The 23,950-nt window shown below is 44.6% G+C and overlaps 1 protein-coding gene across 1 annotated transcript in view; it reads right to left on the bottom strand.

Moving 5' to 3' along the window:
• The window catches only part of LOC122791433 (bromodomain-containing protein DDB_G0280777-like), a 1,939,725-nt gene that overhangs the window by 914,186 nt on the left and 1,001,589 nt on the right, over nt 1-23,950 (bottom strand). The window lies entirely within an intron of this gene.

Below are 23,950 nucleotides of genomic sequence, written 5' to 3'. Positions count from 1 at the left end.
AAAAAAAGAAATACAGTACAATTTTTATATGTTGCACTTTGTTTCCCCTCCCCAAAGAAAAAAGAAGTTATGTACCTACCGTAACGTTTCATGTTAGTTGTCTTCATCTCGCCTTCTTTCTTGCTGGTTGGGATCAGAGCTGATCCTCGGCTCCGACTCGGCCATCTTCTATAGCTCGAGAGCTGTTTACTGGCTCGAGGCTACCCCTTATCCCATGATGACTAGCGCTAGCTACCCAGATCTCATTTGAAATAGCTAACCCCAGACATAGCCAGAGAATCAACCTGTCCAAACAAACAGGTTGGGCATACCTGTCATACTCTCTAAGTCAGTACAGGAAACAAACCAGAGAACACTCCGCCAATGAAACCAAAACTCCTCTCGATCCAATAGGACAGGGGGATGGAGGGGGGACACAAGAAAGAAGGTGAGATGAAGACAACTAACATGGAACGTTATGGTAGGTACATAACTTCTTTATGTTAAGTTGTCTATCTCGCCTTCATTCTTGCTGGTTGGGACAGCATCCCTAGCACCTACAATCCTGGGCGGCTCATTGGAACAGACTCTTCAGAACAGTGGAACCAAAGTCAGCTCTGCTCCTGGAGACCATATCTACCTTGTAATGAGAAATAAAGGTATGAGGATTTGCCCATGTAGCAGCTGCACAGATAGAATCCATGGGCAACCCAGATTGCAAGGATACAGAGGTGTGCAAAGCCCTAGTAGAATGACCTTTCGGTTTGATAGGCAACTCTGTTTCTCAATTGATAAATGAAAGTGATAATGTGAGACAACCACCTGGATAAGGTCACTTTGGAAACTGGGTGACCTTGTTTGCCTAGAGCGTAGAAAAGGAATAGTTGTTCTGACTTCCTTATACCCTTAGTCCTATGCAAGTAAAAACGCAATTGTCTATGAACGTCCAATTGGTGTAATTTGGATTCTGCCTTGTTGGAGTGGTTAGGGAAAACCACAGGAAGGTTTATAGATTGGTTTAAATTGTTTTCTGAGCAGACTTTCGGAAGGAATGAGGGATTAGTCCTTAGAGCAACCCTGTCCTTATGAAAAACCAAGTATGGAGAACGAACACATAGTGCCTGAAGTTCAGAGACACATCTGGCTGAAGTAATAGCTACCAGAAAGAGTGTTTTCCAAGATAGAAACTTAATGGAGCAGGACGCTGTAGGTTCAAAGGAGGGCATAATTAAGGAGGTTAGTACCAAATTAAGGTCCCAAGGAGGAGGGGGATCTCTCACTGGAGGTCTAAGGAGAGTGGTCCCTCTCAAAAAAGCTTGACAGAGCTTATGAGACATAATGTTTGAATTAGATAACCCAACATGAAAGTTAGAAATGGCCGCCAATTGAACCCTGATTGTAGCAGAAGCAGACCCAGAATGAAAAAGTTATGCTAGGAACTCCAAAATTTTGTGGACTGGGGCTGAAAAAGGATCTACGTTCCTAGTCTCTGCCCAACAAGAAAAACGTTTCCATTTGCTAGCATAAGTTTTTCTAGTTGTGGACTTGTGAGAGGAGACAATAATCTCACGCACGGCCGGGGAAATGCTGGGAAGCCTGGCTAAGGTTGGAAGTGGAGCAACCAAGCTGTGAGCTGCAGTGTTTGGAGGGATTGATGCAGCCCGCCTGATTGATGAATCAGTAGGTCTGGAATCGGATCCAGAGTCCAGGGCTGATCGAGAAGGTAATGGTGCAGGAATGGAAACCATATCTGTCGAGGCCAGTAGGGGGCAATGAGTATCATTTTGCAACCCAACGATATTGCTTTCTGTATGAGTTTCGGTATCAGGGGAAATGGAGGGAAGGCATAAAGAAGTCCCTGAGGCCAATTGTGGACTAGAGTGTCTCTGGGAGTGTGACCTGGAAGCGGAAGACGGGAGAAGTAGTTGCTGCATTTGCTGTTGAAGGGGGTGGCAAAAAGATCGCAGCAAGGCTGTCCTCATTTGCGGAAGATCAGATCTGCAACTACCTGATTCAGAGACCACTCGTGAGGCATAAGAATACCTCTGCTGAGCCTGTCCGCTATGACATTGGACCTCCCAAGGATGTGCGTCGCAATCAGAAATCGTTGGGAGGAAATCGCCCACTGCCAGAGTCTGAGTGCTTCTCAGCATAGGGGGTAGTTCCTGGTTCTGCCCTGCTTGTTTATGTACCACACCACTGACATGTTATCCGTTTGAATTGCAATGGTCCCAGAAGGGAGAGAGTCCTGAAGAGCTTGCAACTTCAGCAGCACGGCTCTCATTTCTAGGATGTTTATATGCAAATGGTACTCGTGAGGCTGCCAAGTGCCTTGGACTGTCCTGCCCTGATAATGCCCCCCCCCACCCTATCAGGGAGGTGTCTGTGGTCACTATGGCAACCGGAGGGGGCTGAATGAAGGGTCTGCCCTGAGTCACTAGTGGGGAGACCATCCACCAGGAAAGGTGCCTTTTGCATGCTTCTGTAATCATGATCATGTGAGACATGGGCAGCTGTTGGAAAGATCACTGTGTGAACAGAAGCCACTGAAGGATCCTCATGTGAAAGCAGGCCAGTGGGATTAGAAGAATTGCCGCTGCCATGGAACCCAGAGTTTGAAGGACGAATCTGACTTGGATCCTTTTGCTCTGCATTAGAATTTGTACTTGCTGGCGAATTGTAGACACCCTTTCTGCGGACATGCTCCTTGTGTCTAAGTCTGCTCCTATATAGGTGATAGATTGACAGAGCAACAAGGCAGATTTTTCGAAGTTTATTGTAATGCCTAGCTGGGAGCAGATTGTGATTGTGTAGTCCCCGGCTTGCAGAAGTTGATGCCTGGTAGTAGCAGTGAGGAGCCAGTCGTCTAGATATGGAAACACCTGGAATCCTAGATGTCTCAGGTGAGCCGTGACCACTGCCATACATTTGGTGAACACCCTGGGGGCTGTGGTGAGACCAAAGGGCAGAGCTATGAACTGGTAATGACTGGCTCCCAGCCAGAAGCGAAGGAATCTCCTGGAGCGCCTGTCCATTTTGATGTGGTAGTATGCATCCTGAAGATCTATGGAGCACATCCAATTGTCCTGACCCAGAAAGGGTAGAATGGACTGTAGTGTGACCATCCGAAACTTTGTTCTTTGAAAAGACTTGTTTAGTCTGCTGAGATCCAGAATCGGTCTCCAGTCCCCTGTCTTTTTTGGTACCAAAAAGAACCTTGAGTAAGTTCCGGATCCATGTTGGTCTGCCGGGACTTCCTGGATGACGTTTTTTTCTAGCAGTTTTGAAACTTCTATGACTACTTGTTCCCTCAGACTGGGTGGAACATCTGGAAGGGATTTGCTTGACGGTAAGGGGGGTTGAGAGAAGGGAATTTTGTAACCTCCAGATAATATTGACCATACTAATTTGTCTTGCGTTAAATTTTGCCAGGCTTTTGGGTACAGTGAAAGTCTTCCCCCGACTGCCTCCAGAGGCGGGCAGCCGGGCAACCCTTCAAGGGATGCTGAAAGGGCTTCTCAGAGAAGGATTCTCTGTTGCCCTGGTTCTGCAGACCCCCTCTGCCATGAGGGCGGCGTCTGTTGTTGTTGTTTCCCCCTCTGCCCCTGGAGGAAAAATTGCTACGTGTGTCAGGCGAGGCTCCCTGGGATTTTCGGAACCACATTTTACCACTCTTCTGACCCTTGGGGTATGGTCTGGAAGGAGTGGAAAAACAGACTCCCACGGCAGAGAGAGTCTTGCCTCCTTGCTCACACCTAGTCAAAGTGTCTTTCACCTGTGGTCCAAAAAGAAAGGAACCATCAAAGGGGGTGTTGGTGAATGACACTCTAAAGAGTTCTGCAAAATTACAGCCGCATCCATGCATGTCTCCTAAGGGCCACGCCCGTACCTGTGGCTCTACTCGCACCATCGGCTGCATAGGAAATGAGCCTCATGGAGGAGTTGACTACAGAATTAAGGGTCGCCAGCTGGGAAGCAACTTTAGCTTGAGCCCCCTCAGCTGATGGATCTTGAAGGGTATTTCCGAGCACTTTAAGAAGATCCCTCTGAAGCCAGGTAAAATGGCATAAGTAGTTCAGTGACCTCATAGAAAAGATCGCTGAAGCAAACATTCGCTTCCCGTATCTGTCCATGGTCCTAGACTCCTTTTTAGGAGGATGGACAGATGAAGAGGTTTCCGCTAACTCTTTTTTGGTGGCTGCTGCTACCACCATGGCATCAACAGGAACACCTTTGGTAAGGAACTGCTTATCATGGGGTGCTGTGATGAACTTGCCAGGTCTCCTCGGAGTTGGTTCCACTGTATCTGGGGCTGACCAAGCCTTTCGAGCCACCACTGACATAAGTGGATCAAAAGGCGGAGAAACCCAGGAGGTGGAAGGTCGGGAACCGAACGCATCCAGGAATACAGACTCATCCTCAGTACGGGCTAGGGGATTCCAGTTCCCCCTCTGCTTAAGCATTTCTAGGATGTCCGAAAAGGAAACATCTTCAGAGGGGGATCTCGGGGACTCTTCCGAATCATCTAAGTCTGTATCAGAAGTGACAGACTCAGGGGAGTCAATGTGCTTCCTCTTGCACTTCTTCTTACGAGGGGGCTCCTCTGAATGATCAGGGGAGGCCTCGAAAGAAGAGGAAATACCCAATGGGGTGCCCTGGAGCGCCGGTTCCCCACACTTGGGGTCTGGAGGAGGAGCAGAGGTTGGCACATGCACTACAGGGGACGGAGCCGATGGGGCCGATAGTGGAGCTGACTCAGTGGCCAGCACACTCCTCATGATATCGAAGGCATCCCTGCCACGATGCAGAGAAAGCTCCAGTTCTGAGGAAATCGAAATCTTTCTCCGCACCAAGGGAGACGGCTCAGAGGCCGATGCAGGAGTCGAGCTCACCTGCGCCAAAGCTCCGAGAGGGAGAACGGAGCCAGACAAGGGTCCGATGCCACTCGCCCCCTCGGAGCCGACGAGGGAGCCCCAGGCCCAGATCCCTCGACAGACGGTACCATTGAGGGAATCGGAGCCGACGACAGAACCCAAGGAGATAGAGTTATCTGAGCCGACGGTTCCACTACTCAAACCCCAACAAATTCCAGCTCCGAGCTCAATGGAATCAGAGGAGGAACATCGACAGAAGTGGACGGAGCCGACACCTGTTGAGGAGGGCTGGACAACATCTTAGCAAGTGCCTGCGACTTTAGCAACCTACTGACCACTCTCTCCACATCATGATCCGACAGCCTAGAGGATCGAGAGGAGTGGGAAGATCTGTGACTGCGCTCGCTCTGAAGCAGGGGAGGCTGAGGAGCCGAATGTATCGATTCCAGAGAAGGGGACCTCAGCCTCTTGTGGCTCCGCGAAGGCTCCAAGGTTTCTGATGGAGCCGACAGGGAGGCAGTCTTATCGGTTCCAGCCAGAACCGAAGTAGCAGGTAGAGTCTGAACCAAAGACTGCTCCGAACGTGGAGTCGACAATTTGGTAGATTTAGGGGATTTCACAGGCTGAGTCTTGGCCGGTGAATCCTGGGGCTTTAAAAGACCCCTAAGAATAAGCTTATTCCTACGCTCCTGCAGAACTCTTGGACTAAATGCATGGCAGATAGAACAAGAGTCCTGCAGGTGCACAGTGCCTAAACAATAGATGCAAGAAGTGTGCCCATCTGTCAGAGACATTTTCTGACAGCATGAGTCACACTTCTTGAACCCAGACACCTTGGATTCTTTTGGCATCCTGTAACAAAAAATACAACAATAGCTAACCAATCAAAATACTACAGACTAAAGCTAAAGTTTTTTTTTTTTTTTTTTTGATAGGAAAGCCTCTAACTCAAACGGCTAGCCTATAAAGAAGGTAGAAGTAAAGCCTCTAACTTAAACGGCTAACCTGACAGGAAAAGGATAAGGAGGGGGGAGGGGGAGAACTCTCTAAATTAAACGAGTTCTAAAGGCGAGGGAAGGAAGCTACAAATACATATTTAGCTAACACAACAAATATAAGACTACAAATTAACAATAACCCCTAGGAAAAAGACTACTTCTAGTAAAAAGGTTCTATAAAGAAACTTTATACGAGCCTGAGCCAGAAAAAAACGACACCTCGCAGCTGAAGCGGCAAACGAGATCTAGGTAGCTAGCACTAGGCATCATGGGGTAAGGGGTAGCCTCGAGCCAGTAAACAGCTCTCGAGCTATAGAAGATGGCCGAGTCAGAGCCGAGGATCGGCTCCGATCCCAACCAGCAGGAACGAAGGCGAGATAGACAACTTAACATCATACCTTATGTTTTTAGAGTTTTAGAGTTTTAAAAAGGAAAACAGGAATAAATTCCCTCTCTCCCCAACCTAAGAACAAGACAAACCAAACAAACAGTATAGGGTACAGTATTAGTCAGGCATACTTTTGATAGTAACTCTTAAGCAACCAGAACTACAGTTATCTGGCATCTACCAATCCCCATGGATGCCAGTTACCTGAGAGTTTATTGTAATACAGATTATTTTGATAAAATATAACTCTGGGAGGAACATGACATAAAGACAGACATCCTTCTCATCTTGTCACTAATGTTAAACCATCCAAAATAAACACCAGCTCTAGTGCCATTCTCAGCAGCTGTATAACTCAACAATACACTGCTCTGGTGGCTAAAACAAGCACTTTGGCCATCCCGTGGACTTCAAATAATTATTACAAGCAATCTGAAGCAGACCTTCTCATTTTTTTAAGCTACAGCTCTGGAATTAACATATAAAAAAAAAAAGATTTGTTTAGCCCATCATAACAATAAAAGTAAACCTGACATTGTTTAACTACTTTTTTCCCTCTGTACTTGCCAACAATCAGTACCATTCAAAGATCTTGAGCCCTTTCATTCTCAAGTGCAATGGTCTTATCTACACCCAGAGAAGAAACAGCTGGAAGTTGCTATCAAACAGGCAGCCACAGAGGTGTTTCTACCAGCTGTCTTCACCTGATCTTCAACAATCTGCAGCCAAGGAGGTGCACGCTTGTCCCAGTGGCTTGAAGGTCCAGTTAAAACACCCTCAATCTGGGGCTGTCTATGTTTCAGAATGGTCCTCAATTGGCCCCAGGCCAAGGAAAGTACAGTTGTGTACACTTACCATAAATGTAGATGTTCGAATGTACTCACTGTTGCAGTCATCACACTTGGGTTATCTACCTGCAGGTAGCCCTCAGTCGGCCCGAATAACAGAGTCTTGGGATTTCTGCATCGGATGCTGTCACCTCTTCCATGACGTCAGGTCATCAGGGGTATAAAACATGCAGCCAAAGCCATTACATCAGTATTTCTTGCCCCAGATGTCAGGAGCCCCCAAAATAGGAAGCAATTACATGGGGTGGAACACCTCCAGTAAAAAATAAATACCACAGCCATACGATATGGCCAAAAAGAGGATAGGTAGAAAGCATAGAAAAGTCAGGGGGCTGAAGGGAGGGTAACCAGGACTGCAACAGTGAATACACTCAAACATCTACATTTATGGTAAGTGTACACAACTGTACTATGTTCTTTGTGTTTCACTGTTGCAGTCATCACACTTGGGTTGATTCCCAAAGCTGAGGAAGGGTGGAGGCAGTCAAGAAGTATTAGGGCTGGTAGCAGGCCTTGTAAGACTGCTGTGGCAAATCCAGCTCTGGATTTAGAAAAGACAGGTAAGTGGTAATACTTGGTGAAGGTGTGTACAGAACTTCAGGTTGCAACTGCCAGGATGTCCCTGGTAGGGACTCCCCTGAGAAATGCTGTAGAGGTTAAGGTAGCCCTAGTGGAATGAGTTCTGATCCCCTGTGTGGTAGGTTTTCCATGGTGTTTGTAGCAGAAATGGATGCAGTGTGCTATCCATTTGGAAATGGTTTGGTTTGAAATGGCCTTGCCATCTGCCCCTGTAGCAAAGCTGACTAGCAGCTGGTCAGATTTTCTGAAAGGCTTAGTCCTGTCAAGGTAGAACCTGAGTTGTCTATGCTTGTCCAAGGAGGGCAGGATCCTTTCCCCTTTATTCTGAGGATTAGGGAAAAAGATTGGTAAATGGATGGAATGGTTTAAAGCAACACTGGATACCACCTTGGGCATAAATGATGGATTAGTCCTGAGGGAAACCCTGTCAGCATGGAAAATAATGAAGGGTTCCACAGCCATTAGAGCCTGTAACTCAGACACTCTTCTTGCTGAAATGATGGCTAAAAGTAAGGCTGTTTTCCAAGAAAGGAATTTTAACTTTGCTGTAGCAGCAGGCTCAAAAGGGGGAAGCATAAGCTCCTCTAGCACAAAGTTAAGGTCCCAGGCAGGGGTGGGAGCTCTCCTTGAGGGTCTTAAATTGTTAGCTCCTCTCAGGAACTGTTTAATCAGAGGGCGAGAAAAGAGAGGTGGCTCAGTATTGTAATGAGCTGAGACGGCAAAGGCATGAATCTTAATTGATGAGAAGGATAGGTCTTTGTGGAGCAGCTCTGCTAGGAAATCTAGGATTTGAGATAAGGTGGGCACGGCTGTGTCCTTTCCTTGAGACTGGCTCCAAGAACCGTATCTTTTCCACTTTTCTGAATAGGATTTCCTAGTAGCAGGCCTTCTGGCCTCAAGGATGACATCCAGCACCTGTTTGCTGAGGGTTGCTGGTGGTGTATTCAGGGAATACGCCAGGCTGCAAGGTTCTGGGTTTGCAGCTGAGGATGCAAAATCTTTCCCTCCTGCTGGGACAGCAGGGAAGGGGTCTGATGCAGATGCCAGGATGGCACTGCTGTCAGAATGCATAGGAGTGGGTACCAGTGCTGGCGTGGCCAGTCTGGTGCAATAAGGATTGTCCTTGGGCTGTCCTGTTTGATCTTGAGTAGTACTTTTGAGAGGAGGGGCAGAGGGGGAAGGCATAAATTGAGAGGTTTTCCCATGTAAAGGATAGGGCATCCACTTTCCATGCTTGGCTGTGGGGATTTCTGGTGCAAAATTTGCTCAATTTATGGTTTTGGGGAGAGGCAAAGAGGTCCACCTCTGGTGTCCCCCACCTGTGGATTAGAAGTTTGAATGAGTTGGGTTTCAGTTTCCACTCGTGTGGGCCCAGTAGATTTCTGCTTAAGTCATCTGCCAGTGAATTTTGTTTGCCTGGCAGGAACTGAGCTTGCAGGTGCACTTGGTTGCTCAAGGCTGTGTTCCTCACGGTCATGGTTAACCTGCAGAGTGGGTAAGAATGAGTTCCCCTCTGCTTGTTTATGTACCACATAACTGTGGTGTTGTCTGTCTTTATCAAGAGTTGTCCTGGAAGGATAATGTATTTGAAGGCTGTCAGAGCATTCTGTACAGCTAACATTTCTTTTTGATTAATATGCAGGTGAATTTGTCCTGGGCTCCATTTGCCTTGAATGCATTTGTCTGTTGTGTGAGCCCCCCCATGCACAGTCTGATGCTTCTGTTGTCAGGGTTTGGGCGGCAAGGGGTTGAGTGAAAGGGAGTCCCTTGTTGTGGTTGCAAGCCTCTGCTCACCAAAGGAACTCTGCCCTTAGACAAGGAATGATAGGAATCAGTGTTTCCAGGTCCTGAGAATACTGACACCAGAGACTTTTTAAGTACCATTGAAGTTTCCTCATATGCAGTCTTGCATATGGAATTAGTAGATTGCATGATGCCATGAACCATAGGGCTTGCAGTATTTTTCTTGCAGATAGCTGGGTTTTGGTGGCCATTAATTTGAAGTAGTTTGTCAAATAAACCTGCTTTTCTGGAGTGAGGAATGCCATCTGGGAAGTTGTGTTCAAGCTGATAGTGCATACAGCCTGCCCTGAAACGTAGATATTTCCTGCAAGATTCCCTTATGAGGATGTGCAGATAAGCTTCTTTTAAGTTTAGGGTGACTAGCCAGGAGTCCTTGGCTAGCATAGGAAGAAGCTGTTGCAGAGTCAACATTATGAATTTTGGGACCACCAAGAAGGTGTTGAGAATTGACAGATCTAGGATAAGGTGCCAAGAGCCCTCTTTTCTGGACACCAGGAACAGTCTGGAGTAGAAACCCTGTCCCTTTTGCTCTGTTGGCACAAGCGGAATAGCCCTGATACTAAGAAGAGAAAGTACTTGCTTTTGAGCCTCTGCCCACTGGTTTGGAGGAAGGTCTAGTAACCTGCTTGGGTTTGGCAGTGAGTGGAAGTAGAATCAGTATCCCTGGGATACAATGTTTAGGACCCATCGGTCCTGGGTAATGGACATCCAGTTTTGTGCGTGCAGGACAAGTTTTCCTCCTAGGGGTGCAAGCACTTGGGCATGGCTGGGAAGGCTGATAGACAAGTCATTGTGAACTTTTTCCATAACGGGGTGGCTTACCACTCCCTGTTTTTGACGTGGGAGCACTCCAATGTTTAGATCTCTGCATACCCTGAGACTGTAGTCTTGGTGGTCTGTTGCCCCCTGGGTTTGGACTGAGAATGCCTGGGAAGGACTGGAAAGGACCAGTTTTTAGAAGGCCAATGCCTACTGAATCTAGGTGGCTGTACTTGTAAGAAATCTTTAACAGTTTGCATAGATTTAGCTTTTTCCTCCATCTTTTTAAGAACTTCTCCTGCTTTTGTGCCAAACGTTCTTGGCTTAATGGAGCATCTATTAATTTTGCTTTGACATGGTCTGGCAAGATTTGTTCCTTCAGCCAAGCATGCCTTCTTAGTACAGACCCAGTGACAACAGTCCTGCAAGATGCTTCTAAGGCATCAAAACCACACTGCAAAGTATGTTTACTAACTTGGTTTACAGAATGCATTAACTCTTGTAAATCTTTATTTTCTGTACAATCTGGAAGCAACATTTTTTGTTTAATTAGATCCATAATATGCTCCTGGTACTTCAACATGTGAAACTGGCAATGCAAAGCCCTGATGGCAAGAGTTGCAGAGGTACATACCTTCTTACCCCACCTGTCTAAAGCTCTAGAATCCCTGTCCGAAGGGGTAGGCTTTTTGGCTGTAGTAGCCTTAATACCTTTAGGTCCCTGGGAAATTGTATCTGGATCCGCAGCGGGATTCTTAAAGAGAAATTTGTGAGAGTCAGGTACTCTGTAGTACCTGTCAGGTTTCTAGGAGCTGGTGGTAAAGTATCAGGAGTAAGACTGGATTTCATGAAGACATCATCTACAATATGTTGCTAAAGGCCTGTGCTGAGGCAAGTCTAAAAATTCTCTGAGTCCCTTTTTGGACTGTGGGTGGTCCTGGCATTCCCAGCGAAAATGCTTTCTTAAGGTATGCAAGGTTTCACCAAAAGAAAAGTCCTCTGGAGGGGAGGCAGAGGGAATGGAATCCTCTGCATCTGAATCCTCATAGGTGGATAAGGGTATGTCCTGGTAATCAGAAGGATCAGAGTCATCGGACTCATGGTCTGAAGAATCAGAAGGAAAATCAATTCTTTGTCTTTTAGAGGAGGAAGGCTGGCTTCCCCTAATTAAAGTTATAAGGTCTTCAGCCATTCTAAGCATTTGTTTCCATGGCATGGGAGCTTCAGCATGCGCTTTGGTCATCGGATTTCTAGGCGTAGTGCGAACTCTCGGCCTGAGAAACTCTGTAGTTTTAGTCAGAAATGAAGTAGTCAGTTTAATACGAACATCGGAAGGTCAAAATACACCCTCAGAAGCCGGTGCCTGCTCAGCGGCTCCAGACCCATCCAAGATAAAGACATCCACAGGTTCCATAGTTGAAGAAGCATCTCACGGCATATCGGACTCCAAATGGGTCTCAGCAGAGGCCTGCGAACCTGTAGAAGCAGGTATTATGGGCTGCAAAAGCACCTCACTGAGTACCGGCGGACTGGCGACTAGCTTACCAGAAGCATCGTCGGCAGTTTTGGACCTACGCAGTCTGTCTCTGTCGAAGCTATTTCGGAATACAGAGAACGTGAGTGAAAGAATTTAGTGACAAAGATAGCCCGATGATGAATAGCTCGGGCGTTAAACAAGGCACAGAACTGACAGCGAGGAACGTCGTGGTCTGGGCCTAAACAGGTGACGCAGTAAGAATGAAAATCTCTGTGAGGCATTTGCTTTCCACAGGCAAGACAATTGTTAACTTTTTCTGACATCGGTTAGAGCAAGAAAAAGGGATCCCCAACGGGGTACTTAGCTTTAGAAGACTTCAGGTTTGAAATTCGAAAAACAAAAATTTCAGGTAGCGGCTGACCGGCACTTGTGCATTGCTTCTGCTTCAGGATCCCGCGCGGCAAGAAAAGCTGATGTAATGGCATTGGCTGCATGTTTTATACCCCTGATGACCTGACATCATGGAAGAGGTGACAGCATCTGGTGCAGAAATCCCAAGACTCTGGTATTCGGGCCAACTGAGGGCTACCTGCAGGCAGATAACGCAAGTGTGATGACTGCAACAAAAACACGAAGAACATCAACATAGCACTCCTTGCCTCATTAGCAGACACATCATGGTAGGCAGAGGCTAGGGGCATTTTTCAATCATCCTATGTGATCGAAGAAAGCACTGAATTAACAAAGAGCATCCTACACCTTTCCCCAATGATCATGTGCTCCCATACATACAGTGCATGAAAACTACTATCTCTGGCTTAAAACTACCAAGCCCATGTCCCTCTGTCTTTAGCCAGCATAGATGTGCAAGCAGAGGTTGCATGGCAAAAAAATGGCTAAGCAGAAATTATCTTTCCCCTCAATCAGGCTAAACCACTCACTCTCATCCTACTCGATGCCCGGTTCTTGCACCACCTGATCTGCTAATTAAACTCAGGTTGCCTGGGTTATAGTCAGGCCTTATATTCCTCTATGCCAAACAGCTGAGCAGGTACACTTGCACCTTCTTCTCAAAAGGCACACTTTCATCAGTATAACCTAAGTAACACTCTTATGCCACAAAATATATTTCTTGTAGGACACAGAGAAACTGCATTTTTAATGATAAGGCAAGGGATCTGAATTATTCTAGTGAGGGGGTGACCTACTGTAAGTCTGAGACTCTACAATGCAAGCCCCAAAGCTAAAAAAAAAACCCACAACATGATTCCTGACACATAACACCGAAGTGCAAAAGTCAATGTCACACAACAAAGCCATTTTAGTAGAGGCACAAGCTATTTCTATTTATATATACTAACTTCAAGATCACTGTTCCTCAGAGAAAAGGAAATTCTCCAAGACAGAGCAATTTCAGACTATTTCCCTCTAATCACATTTAATTTCTCAGAGCTTTAGGACTTGCAGTGCTGAGTCTCAAACAAATAATAGGAGACAATTACTTTTAGGGAGTCATAACACAACAAAATACCTTTCTGCTTCCTGCATGACACTTACCTCCAGTCCATCGCAAGAGAATCAAGTTGTACCTCACTTCAACATCCAGACTATAACACAGAAATACCATGCAAACTACTACCCAAAGACAAGATAACAAAACAAATTAAAAAAATATATAAAATATGGAAGAAGGAGGGCTGATACTAATAATGAAAAGACAAGGAAAAAGTAAATCAGCCACTGTAACTGTCACACAACTATAGAATAATATTTACTTCCAGCCTTACTGTCTTTTTTTTTTATCAGTTCTAACCTATGGCTAGAGGGTCAAACTACACATCATAGAGGGGAGGAAGGAAGTCCTCTGCTAATATAACTTGGATGACAGCATAAATAATCGTCCTTGCCATGGGCTGGCAAGCTAACACATAATGTCTACGAAAAACATGAATGGGTAATAACCAAATGACTGCTTCACAAGTACCTCCCTCAGAAACACATCTAATGAGAACTGCAGAGGTAGCCACTTCTCTAACAGAGTGGGTTCTGACAAGCCCCAGTAATGAGTTTGTTATTGGCTGAGTCGTAATAAAATACAGTGCAATTAACTGACCAGCGGGAAAAAAAGAAGTTATGTTCTTACCACAACATTCCATCTGTGTTGTTCATCTTCATTCATTCATTACTGATGGGTGTCCATTCCGTCCTCGGAACCAAGTCAGCCATATAACAAGCTCATGCCAGCCAAAAACCTCTCGAGCTAAGCTTTACCCATAGTGCCCCTCTCCCTGTTACATCAGATTGAGTTTGCCAGTGATAAAAGAAAGGAGAGGCTTTTTTGAGCAGGTCCCCTAATGCAGGATTTGAACCAAATCTGGACCTCCAGGAGCTCCTTGGAGGGGGAAGGAGGGTGGGACGTAATGAATGAATGAAGATGAATAACACAGATGGAACGTTATGGTAAGAACATACATTTTTTATCTGATGTTGTTAATCTTCATTCATTCCTTACTGATGGGACAGAGTCCCTAGCTACTTTATGTCCTGGGAGGCCGTTATGAAGGATGTTCCTGAGTACCATTGAACCAAGGGATGCTTTCCCCCCAGCGACCAAATCCAATTTGTAATGAGTCATAAAGGTATGAGGGGTAGCCCAAGTTGCAGCTGCACAGATATCATCCATTGAAGCCCTTGAGTGAAAAGCTACAGAAGTCGCCACTGATCTAGTGGCGTGTGCTTTGACCTTGCTTGCTAGAGGAATTTTATTATGTTGGTACACAAAGCATATACAATTTCTCAACCATTTAGATAAGGTCACTTTAGAAACAGAGTTTCCCAATTTAGGACCCGAATAGGAAACAAACAAACAAATTGGCCTGATTTATGTACTGATTTAGTTCTGTCCAGATAAAATCGTAACTGTCTATGTACATCCAGCAAATTAAGGTAGTATTGTCCTTTGTTTGAGTAGTTTGGAAAAAAGACTGGTAGGTCAATAGTCTGGTTAATTGTCAATTATGAAAAAATTTTAGGCAGGAAGGAAGGGTTAGTCCGGAGTGATCCTCTGTCCTTATGAAAGACCATGTAAGGGTGCTTTATGTACAAGGCCTGAAGCTCGGATATGTGCATCTTGCTAAGGTGATGGCTACTAAAAATAGGGATATGCAGGATAAGAACTTTATATCACAAGTGGCAGCAGGTTCGAAAGGGGATCGTGTCAGGGATTGCAGTACTAGTGTTAAACTCCAGGGTTCGATCAGTTCTTTGAAGGGTGGTCTGATATCTAAGACCCCTTTCAAGAAGATTTTACAAAGACAATGGGAGATTAAGGATGAGTCTTGGAGGAGTCTTGGAGTCTATGGAAGTTTGAAATAGCAGCCAAATGTACTTGAATGGTGGAGGCTGCTGCTCCTGAATGAATAAGACCTGACAAATAATCCAAAACCACATTAACAGGAGCTGAGCAAGGGTCTAGTTCTCTCTGTAGGGAAAAAATAAGGAATCTCTTCCATTTGCTACAATAGATTTTCTGCTGGATGGTTTATGTGATGCCAGACGAATGTTATGTACTGGGGAGGTAAGGTTATTCTGCCTGGCAATTACTGGAAGTGGAGAAACCAAGCTGTCAGTTTGAGACTGGATATGTTTGGGTGAATCAATCCCTGCAGGTGTGAGATTAATTCCGGAGCTGGAACCAAAATCCATGGCTGGCATACTAGGTGAGGCCAAAGGAAGGGAAACTAGATCTGTCGGGGTCAGCAGGGTGCAATGAGGATTACTTTGCTTCTCAGCCAGAGGGTCTTCTTTAGAAATTGTGGGATCAGGGGAAGGGGAGGGAAAGCATACAGAAGTTCCGTGGGCCAATCGTGTATTAGAGTGTCCCTCAGGGTCTCCCCCTGCAGGGGAATTAGGGCGAAGTAGCTGCTGCATTTGTGATGTGCTGAAGAGGCGAATAGGTCGCAGCAAGGCTGGCCCCAGTGGCTGAAGGTGTTCACCGCTACGATTGAACTGAAGGACCACTTGTGAGACAGGAGGATACATCTGCTCAATTTGTCTGCAATCACGTTGGAATTCCTGGGAATGTGCATTGTTATCAGAAAGCGGTTGGAAGATATCGTCCATTGCCAAATTCTCATGGCCTCTCAACACAATGGATAGGACTTGGTTTCCTCTTGTTTGTTGATGCACCATACCACTGACATTGTCGGACTGTATACTGATTGTCCCTGACAGGAGAACAGATTGGAATGCTTGCAATGCTACAAGCACTGCCCTCAGTTCTAGAACACTGATATGCAAGTTGGCCCCCATGGTTGACCAAGTGGCTTGGACCATCTTTCCCTGAAAATGCTCCCCCATACCCTTCAGAGAAGCGTCCCTGGTTACTCTGGCCTTGGGCTGAGATGGGGAGAAAGGGCGACTCCATAGGTTTTTTCTAGCTTCATCCACCAAGTTTAATCTTGTTTGCATCACTTTGTTATGCAGATCTGAAAGGACATAGGATGGTGCGAAGGAGACCACTGTGTTAGCAGGAGCCATTGAAGAAGTCTCATGTGTAGTCTCACTAGGGCATCTATTGTAATTGATGCTGCCATTGATCCTAAAAGTTGAAGGACAGCCCAAGCTGGAACCTTGTCTTGAGAGAGTATCACCCGAGTCGGGACCTCAGTCTTTCTAATCTGTGATCTGGTAGGGAGACTAGGCAAGATTGGGTATCAGAAGTTGCGCCTATAAATTCCAAGGTTTCAGAAGGAGTCAACTTGCATTTCTCCCTGTTTATAGAGATTCCTAGGTATTTTGCTAGTTTTCGAGTGTAGTTTAAGGCTGTAATCAGTATGCTTGGTGGGGGCAGTAAGGAAGCAATCGTCTAAGTACAGAAACACTCGGAATCCTTGCAGTCTCAAGTGAGCTGTCACCATTGCCATGCATTTGGTGAACACTCTGGGGGCTGTAAAGAGTCCAAAGGGCACAGCCTGGAACTGTTAATGATTGGCTCCCAGCCAGAAGCGAAGAAATCTTCTGGAGTATTTGTCCATTTTTATGTGGCAATACACATCCTGAAGATCTACTGAGCACATCCAATCATCTTTCTCCAGGAAAGGTAGGATAAACTGAACTTTAACTATCCAGAATTTTGCTTGTTTGACAAATTTGTTCAGAATGTTGAGATCCAAAATTGGTCTCCAGTCCCGTCTTTTTTGGCACTAAAAAGAACCTAGAGTAAAATCCAGATCCTATTTGGTCTGGTGGGACTGCTTGGTTGACTCTATTTTGAGACAGCTTTCTTATCTCTTGAGCCTGCTGCTTCCCTTTGACTGGGTGGAACATCGGGAATTTGTTTTGATGGCTATGGGTAAATGCTGAAAGGTATGTGATAACCTCTGGCTATGATATTCTACACCCAAGAATCTGTGGTTATTGTTTGCCAGGCAGGGTGATGCAGAGGGAAACGTCCCCCGACTGCTTCCAGAGGAAAGCAATTGGGCTATTTATTTATTTATTTATTTGTATTTGTTGACCGGGAGTGTCCGACTGGACATAGGTCCATTTTCAGCTGAGGCCCGGGGAGAAAAGCTCCACAGTTAAAATAAACAGACAGTAGTTACATTGGATTACATAGCGATTAACAATTTACATAGCAATTACTTACAACATATTTACAGATGAAGAACATAGTACATCAGTAGACAACTAGAATCTTTATCTGTGAAGTACATAACAGACATTAACAAATGTTACAAGAAGTACTTCTTCAGGAGAGCTGGTACGGCTGTCCAGAGAAAGAATCTCTGGACCCCTGGTTGCACAGACCCCATCTGCCTCTGTAGGGGCATCTTCCCAATGAGTTACCCCCTCTGCCCCAGGAAGTAAACTCACCATGCGTGTCACAGAAAGAACCCTGGATTTCATGTGCCACATCGTTCCACTCCTCTGATTCCTAGAGAAGGATCATGGGGGGGGGGGTGTACGCCCATGGCAGACAGGGTCTTGTCGTCCTTTTCACACCTGGCTAACTTGCCTTTCACTTTTGGGCCAGAAAGGGAAAAAGCTTCAACTGCAGCATTACGAAAGGAAGGCTTAAAAGGGTCCACAAAGTCACAAAGGCACATCCAGGCATGACTTCTCATGACAACGCCTGAACCTGCAGCTCTAGCTGCCCCTTCAATAGCGGGAGAGATTAACCACATGGACAAGTTGGATATAGATTCCAGGGTCGCAAGCTGTGACGCAACTTTGTCAGGTACCTCATCAGAAACTGCTCCTGCTAAGGTTTTGGAGAGTTCCAAGATAAGGTCTCTCTGAAGCCTAATAAAGTGTGCCAAGTAATTCAAGGACCGAATGGCAAAGGTCGATGAGGCAAACATTTGCTTCCCTAACCTGTCCACTGCCCGAGGCTCCCTGTTTGGGGGGTAGACAGTCTGGCTCTCCTCTGTGAGCTCTTTCCTAGTGGCCATCACCACCACCATAGCATCTACCGGTAGGCCTTTGGACCAGTGTGGACTTTCTTCAGGTGGGGACAAAATTTTGTCTGGTCTCTGGGGGATTGGTTCACCAGTATAAGGACTCTTTCATGCATGCTGCAGGATGAGTTGGACTAGTTCGTCTGCAGGCAGGGTCACCCAAGAAGCAGAGGATCGAGCATGAAAAGCCTGCAAGAATACAGACTCCTCAGAGGAGGGGTTGGTGGGCTTCCAGTCTCCCCGCTGCTTTAAAATTTCCAGTATGTCTCCAAAGGAGACATCCTCAGGGAGCGACTGAGGGGACCCCCCCCCCATAGTCTGTATCTTTGGTGAGGGACTCTTCGGGGAAGTCCACGTGCTTCCTCTTGCATGATCTCTTTTGTGGTAACTCTTCAGCAGGGGCTTCTGACGTGGACTCCGAAGAGAGGTCAGCCTGCATTAGGGTATCTTGGGACTCTTGTGCTCGATGTCCAGATTGGTGGCCTGATTGGTCAGCTGTGGTTCAGAGGAAGGACATACCTGGTATTTCGACGCCAATGGTTTGCCTATAGAGGCAAGGGCCCTCTCCATCGCTTGGAAAGCTGGCCCGCCTGAAGAGGGGTGGGAACCCAGAACTGAAAAGGACAACCTCAGAACCAGGGTCACACCCTGCTCCGCTAAGCCTACTCCTAAGGAAGGAGCTCCAAGAGGACATGGTACTGCCAAGACTCCTGGAACCATAGTAGACTGCACAGCAGAAAAGATCGGCGCCACACTAGGGGTCATGGTGCCGGCAGCCCAGTCACTATCCCGAGGATGGCTCAGCTCCAAGTGAGCCGATGACCAAAGGGTCGACTCCGGAACCATAGTGAGGTCCACCCATGGAACTGAAGAAGTGGGAACTCGAAAAGGTGTCGGTGCCGGGTGCTTCAATACCTGCAAGGAGGTCAAAGGAGAAGAATATGCAGGAGTCCATGCAGAAAAACTCCCAAATCTGGTTGAGAAGGGAGTCCTGGAAGGTGTTGAAATCCCTCTGGCTGTCAGTTGCTGATCTACAAGTTGCACTATGTCCAATTTAGAGAGGCTCCTGAAGGACTGGGTAGATATCTCCGATGGAGAATCGGGCCATTTCAAAAACTGGCTATATTGCTGCCCAAAGAAAGGATCTGCCATAGGGGTGTATCGGGTCTGACGTACAGTTTCTCCTATCGGCACCATGGTCTAAGGAGTGGTGACCGGTGTTTGATGTACTATTGCTGGTGCCGAATAGGATGGGGCTGAAGCCATGGTTGGTGCAGTTGGCATTATCGGTACCATGGCTGGTGCCAGAGGCAGTGTCACTGAAGATGGCACAGAAGTAGATGATTGTGGTCTTGGAACCGAGGTTGGCACCATAGAGGGTGGTTGAGGCCCTGGAGCCGAAGTGGTTGGTGCCAATTTAGATATTTTCAGTTTTGGTTCAGTACATTTCTTGTCACTAGAATGAGGTGAAGAACGGACTGAGCAACTTATTTTCTTATGTTGTTTCTCAGGAGGAGGTGAGCCTTCCAACCCAGAAAAAAACCTCTGTAAAAGGAGTTCTAAGAAGGTCTTTTAGAATTAGTTTGTTCTTTCTCTAGTTTAGGGTACGAGAACTGAACCCTTTACAAATTTCTCAGGGAGTTGAATAGAGAGGTGGGGAACACCCAGGCAGTAAACACAAGATGAGTGAGCGTCCAAATTAGGCATTTTGTGATCGCACTGGTTGCATTGCTTGAAACCTGTAGTCCCTTTCTTTTCAGACATAGCGGGAACAACTGGTATTGAATATCTGTAACTTACAAACACTATATAAGAAAAAAAGAGATAGGGGAGTTTTTTTTTTTTTTTTTTTTCTTAAAAGAAACAGGGAAGGGATACCAACAATGGTATTAAGATTACCTCAAGAGGTAAGGAGAAAGAAGGTAGAGAGAGAGAAGGAAGGCCTGTACCAATGATGGTACTTGAGATTACCAAGTTGGTAAGGAAAGCAAGAGAAAACACTTAATATGGGGTAAAAATTTAGCGACTAATAGAAGAAGGGGATTATCAAAGTAAAAAAGAGAAATTTGTAGAAAAAAGACTGAGAATAATAACTTTTTAAAAGTACTTAGCTAAGAGCTGGCTTGACACTTCTTGATATCTACGCAGCAAAAGAGATCTGAGGTAACAGGGAGAGGGGCCCTATGGGTAAAGCTTAGCTCGAGAGTTTTTTGGCTAGCACAAACTTGTTATAAGGCCGACTCAGTTCCTAGGCCGGAATCGATACCCATCAGTAAGGAATAAATGAAGATTAACAACATCAGATTTTGTTTTTTCTTTTATAAGGCCCAAAAAAAAGTTGACCGAGCTTCCTAATTCTGGACATAAAAGTCCAAAGATGTCTTCAAGGATGCAAGGAAATTAAGATTTCCTCATAAACATTCTGAAAAAAAAATAAAAAGAACACACTGGAATTTTTTGATTAAGTACAATTTCTGGTATGACCAGCCATGAAAGAAAGGCTAGAAGACAAGAAAACTGCATGAAAGTACAGTAGCGAAAATTCTGGCATCAAAGCCCTGGCAGCTTGGTTTCATTTAAATTCTACATGTTTTCCTATGTCTGCATGTATGTTTTTTGCACTCCAGTTTCCTTCCACCTCCTAAAAACATGCTATTTGCATGTGTACATAATATATTATAATATCACATTATATATATATGGATTCACTTTATAGCCTCGAAATACTGAAATGTCAAAATTCAGTATGTCAAGGCTATAAAGTCGAAACCTATCAAGAACGAAAACTCAGAAGTGCAAAATTCAAAATCTCGCAACCGGAGATTTTGAATTAGCGCTTCTGCTGTCCACAAACACACACCATCCTCCACACACACACACACACACACACACACACACACACACACACACACACACACACACACACACACACACACACACACACACACACACACACACAAGCTCTGTACTACATAAAAGCAGGGGGCCAAACCCCCCTGCACCCCCCCCTACTTAAATATTCTAACTCCGACGTCACACTACATGCAAAAACACACAAAATACCACCACAAGCTACATTCTCCTTGCACACACACATCACAGCAACAAAACACACTAACACACACCACAGCCCCTACTCAAAACCCTTAACACATCAACACATATCTGAATTCATAACCACAGCGAAACACCAGAAGCGCTAACTCAAAACCTCCGGTATGCGAGGTTTTGAATTTCGCGCTTCTGAGGTTTCGCTCTTTTCAGGATTCCACTTCATGGGCTCGAAATACTGAATTTCAATATTTCAGTATTTCGAGCTTCTAAAGTGAATCCATATATATATATATATATATATATATGAAGAAAAAGAGAGATATGAATATAAATATATATAAATATATATATATATATATATATATATTCAGAACAGCATACACACATAAAACACATGCACACACATACTTATGGATACATGTTGAACCACTGACAGCGCTTTCATCGAGGGCTTCTGAGTTGTGGGAAAAGGACAAAGCAAATTTCACTGAACCTAAGGATGTTCCTCCCCCTTTACTTAAATATACCTACTCTAAAGTCGCACAACAGCAGAGAAAAAAGAAAACTCTACTACAAACTACACGTTTCACTCTTTCCCATCAATTACACAGCACTCAAGAAAAGTGCTGTCAATGGATCAACAGGATCCTATTTATTCTCAGTTGTTAACTGAATATTCTGAGCCCAAAAAGAGACCCTTTTCAGAGGAGACCCACTAAGGAAAGCTCCACACACAAGTACAGAAGTGCAACACTGGACAAAATGTCAATACAAGGTTATTAATCAATCGATCAAATATAGTATATTTGTCATACATAAAGTAGAAATATTTACAAAATTATTATATACATACTTATTTACAGATTAGAGATTTACATTGTATTATAACTTTGTTAAACACAAACACATATATAGCAAAAAATGCATATATATGAGTCTACATATATATATATATATATATATATATATATATAGCCACATATCTGTAACTATATACAGCTATGGATCTATCACACACACACACACACAGATACAGATCAGGTTGACATTTTAAAACTACTTTGTTCAGTTTATTCACAAGGCGAACAAAAAGAATGGTGTAGGTATTTTATGCAGAACAAAAGGTAACACGCTATAGTGGAAAAGTCTGTCTGGTGTGGATAATTTTGTTTTCTCCATAGCATCCTGGACTAATAGTTCTTTGGTTGAGTCTAAAGAGGACAGAAACCTAGCATTGTCCAATTTCTCAATCAATATGTCCACCTGGGACATGGTATATGAATCAAATTTAGACATACTGTTCAGCTTCCTGAAGTCAATGCAAAATATTATAGACCCATCAGGCTTGACGCAAGTACAATGAATGAGACTACTTCACTCACTCTGAGATATTTCTATAATCCTATGTTTAAGCACCATTCATACTTTGCCCTTAACTACTTGACATTAGAATTCTGGTATTCAATATGGTTTAAAGTGAACTATCTTTCCAGTCACAGTTTCTATGCTAAATAAAAGTGTTTTCTAAGTACCTCTGACAATACGTTTTTTCATTACTAAACACATACTCTTTTACTTTTTGTGTCTGAGACCCAAATGGTGCCTCTCCTATTCTGTCTTCTGGACATGCTTTCAAAAACTTAGTATACCTATTAAAGAAACTTCAGTATCTCTCCATCATTTCAAAACATTTATGTGGTACATGTTTTGGTTTCCTTTCTCCAGGTTGTCTTATTTTGCAATTCACTTCACTTATTTTGAAAGGGCCTTGTCACTATATAAGGAACTTGGTTTTAGCAGTGGGTACTAAAACATGTACTGTATCGTTTTGTTTGAACTCTCACATTAACATGTCTTGTTATTTGATCTCTGTTGTGCCTGCTGTACCCTCTTCATATGTTCTCTTATTATAGGCATTACAGTTTTTAACCTGTCCTTCAGAGCTATAAAATGCCCTCTCACACTTTTAAACGGGATGTTTTTTTCCTTCCATGTTACTTTTGCTATATTTAGCAAGCCAAAAATGTCTGCCATAAAACAATTTAAATGTGAATTCAGATGAGACTTAGGGAACTTTAATTATAGAAAAGAGAAGATATGGCAGCAGCTGGTCCTAGTTTTTCCCCATATAACTTTACAAACTTTTACAATACATACTTTAAAGTTTGTTAAAACATTCGACTAGGAGTGGACTTCCGGTATGGCGTGCATCAGATAGGATGTGAATGAGTTGCACTTCCTGCATGACTGAGCAGAAATAGTAGAAAAAGAATGTGTTGGTGACAAAAAAGACTCACAAGTATTAGACAATGAAGAGAAAGGGTAAAACCAAGAAAGTGAAGAAATCAAATGACCAAAACTAAAAATGGCTCCTCTGGTTGCACAACAGTGAGATTCCACCCTCCTCCCTAGAGGTGAGAAGGCCCCAGTAGTACAGAAGTCAACCTTAGAGGGGAAAATATACAAACTTAGTGAAGAAATGGTCAAAATGAGAGAAACCCTGATGGACTACATGAAAAGAAATAATGCTAAGATACAAGAACTGGAAGGGGCATTAAGCGGGCATTCTGACGACATTCAGAAATTGAAGAAGGAAGACAAAGAAATGGTAAGCAGGTTGGAGGCAAGAGAAGTATTGCGAGATGCCTTGCATGATAAGCTGGTAGAACTGAAAGATAGGAAGTGGAGGGAAAACCTGCACTTCATGATCATACCAGAAGGAGCAGAAGG

This window comes from Protopterus annectens, chromosome 17.part0 (assembly GCF_019279795.1).
Source record: "Protopterus annectens isolate FY-2018-M chromosome 17.part0, PAN1.0, whole genome shotgun sequence".
Taxonomy (NCBI): domain Eukaryota; kingdom Metazoa; phylum Chordata; order Ceratodontiformes; family Protopteridae; genus Protopterus; species Protopterus annectens.
This window is presented reverse-complemented; position numbering and strand designations above follow the sequence as displayed.